The sequence below is a fragment of the Mustelus asterias genome, unplaced genomic scaffold, assembly GCF_964213995.1.
Source record: "Mustelus asterias unplaced genomic scaffold, sMusAst1.hap1.1 HAP1_SCAFFOLD_3229, whole genome shotgun sequence".
NCBI lineage: Eukaryota > Metazoa > Chordata > Chondrichthyes > Carcharhiniformes > Triakidae > Mustelus > Mustelus asterias.
Window position 1 is genome coordinate 1 of NW_027593174.1, and position 2,500 is coordinate 2,500.

Below are 2,500 nucleotides of genomic sequence, written 5' to 3' on the forward strand. Positions count from 1 at the left end.
GGCTTCGCCGTTGGCTTCGTAGGGTGTCTTTGCAGTCCGTCCGAGAGGTGGGGGCACGCACGGCAACACGGCCGGCCTGCCTGCGTGGGACGATGCGGTCCTTTCGTTCAGCGGTTCGGCGGTTTGGCCGGCGCGAGCAGACGCTCGGAGGGAGACGGTGGCGTCAGCCACGCACTCACTCCGCTTCTGCAGTCCGGTCCACTCCGCCCGTTCTAGCTGCTCGTTTGGTCCCTCGCCCGCCAGCAGACCGTTCCGCCGACGGTGCTCCTCCTCCGCAGCGACTTCTGCCTAGCCGCTCTGCCGGGTGCGATGTCACCGGCGTCCGCACCGATCCTCGGCACGGCGCGTGTGCGCACCTGTGGGCCGCCGCCCCGTGCTCCACGTCCGTCCGTGTGTGCCCGCTGTGGGGACCGTCTTCCTCTCGCCTTGGCGACGGCTTGCGGGCTGCGACGTGACCTTGCCACCGCCTTGCAGCATTACATCCGCAGTTGAAACGAAGAGAGCTGCTGCGGGCTTGGGTGCTTGTCCTGGCGGCTTGTCGACGGGACCACGGTGAACGGCCACTGTGTGACTCCGCAGGGAGACGTTCTGGTGCAGTCAGGGGCCTTTTTGTCTCCCGCCGCGGTGAAGCTTTGGTCGCATTCTAGTCACTCTCTTCAAAGCCCGGTGAGGGGTACCTGTTCATGCTCACCATTCCTCCGGCACCCGTGTGCGGAGGGTGGGTGCGAGGTTTAAAGATTCGTTGTCCGCCTGTCGGTCCGGTCTGGTCTCGTGCTGGCTTGAGCGAGCGTCCACCGCGTTCGAGAGAATGTGCCTGTCCGCGGGGGCAGCCGCGCTTGCGAGCGTTCCGCCGCGCCCCCTTCCCCAGCCCGCCGAGGTTGGGGCGTGCGGGGTCGGCTTGCGCCCGTAGCGTCGGCCTGTCCTCCGCGGCTTGCACCCGACTCAGTCCGCTGCGGCCTCGCCTCGACTCTCGAGCCTACCGCCAGACGGTGACACCAGAGAACTCTGCCTCTGGCTGTTGCGGGGCGTGACGGCGCGTGGCGGGCCCCGGCCCCTCACCCACGCCGGCACTCAACGCCTGCGAGCGCCCTGATTCCTCCTTTTTTTCGCTTGATTGTCGCTCGAGTGCGTGCGCCTCCGGGCTCACGCCGTGGTACGCGCCAGGCTGGGGCTCCACCGTCACGTCGGCGGGGGAGCGTTTTGCGCGTCCCAGGATCGGGCAACCGATCCGAAACCCGATACAACTTTTAGCGGTGGATCACTCGGCTCGTGCGTCGATGAAGAACGCAGCTAGCTGCGAGAATTAATGTGAATTGCAGGACACATTGATCATCGACACTTTGAACGCACTTTGCGGCCCCGGGTTCCTCCCGGGGCTACGTCTGTCTGAGGGTCGCTTGACAATCAATCGCACTTCGCGCGCATCCGTGCGCCGAAGAGCGCGGCTGGGGTGTCGCAGAGGTGCCGTCCTCTCTGTCCCCCTAAGTGCAGACCCAGAGTAATCCGCGTCGGAGAGCTTGACCTCTTGGGTGCCGGCGTCCGCCTCCGGGCTCGTCGGCACTGCCCGCTCCCGCACTGGCCCAGCCACCTCGGGGTCGCCGGCACGGCTGTCATCGGGTTGCCAGAGAGAGAGAACGTGACTGCCTCGCTGCCGGGACCGTGTGTGCCTTCCGTTAGGCTCGGGCCAGGGGGGTTGACTCTCTGTTGATGTGTGTGTGTGGCTCGTCCACGGGAAGGATCCGCAAGAGTTGGCTCGGTTGGGTGCTCCGGCACAGAGAGTGAGAGAGTGGAGTGACTGTCCGCTGGACGTCTCCGGACACGTTGCCTCGCGTGGTCCGTGCTCGGTTGCCTGCCGGTGGGTTGCCGTGGCCGTTCAGTGCCGTCGCGTGGAGGACGGCAGCTTGACGCGTGTGACGCTTGATGCCTGGATCGGTGCTCGGTCGTGCCGTGCTTTTCTTCCCTCTGTTGCGCGTGCGAGTGCTTGCATTTTTGTCGTGGGAATCCGTGGCGGTTGGGTGTCGTTGCTTGTGTTGCGCTGGAGCTGCGGCTCCTTCCACACTCCGCAGCCCACCCTCTGCCGTTGCGGTTCTGGGGCAATGTGCCTGCGCCCGCGTTCAACGTGTGCCTTGGGTTCGAATCGTCGCAGAGCCGACTTGGCCGTGTGGTCCTCGCTCCGGTGTCTCCCCGTGTCCTGCTGCCGCCGAAGTCTTCTACGTGAAAGGTGCTGTCCTGGCCGCGGCGTGGCCACCCGCCGCTTGCAGCCCGTGCGCTCCGCCGCCCGGCTTCGTCCTTGGCGTCTGGCCTTTCGCTCCGGCAGGCTGTGTGTCCCACGGCCCTGCTTTTCTCTCGCTCGATACCGCCGTCGCACCGCGACCCCGCCAGCAGCACTGCTTTCCGTTACCGTGGAGGTGGGCGCACGCCTCGCCGCAAACGATTCTCTGGAACAGTTGACGTGCCGAGCCCGGTCCGGCGCCGAGTGCGAGGGGGCACGCAGCGCTCG

The 2,500-nt window shown here is 66.4% G+C and overlaps 1 non-coding gene across 1 annotated transcript; it reads left to right on the forward strand.

Moving 5' to 3' along the window:
• The first annotated feature begins 1,242 nt into the window (after nt 1–1,242).
• LOC144490392 (5.8S ribosomal RNA) lies at nt 1,243–1,396 on the forward strand. Its single transcript, XR_013497241.1, has one exon. It is a non-coding gene; the product is annotated as a 5.8S ribosomal RNA (ribosomal RNA).
• Nucleotides 1,397–2,500: the final 1,104 nt, after the last annotated feature.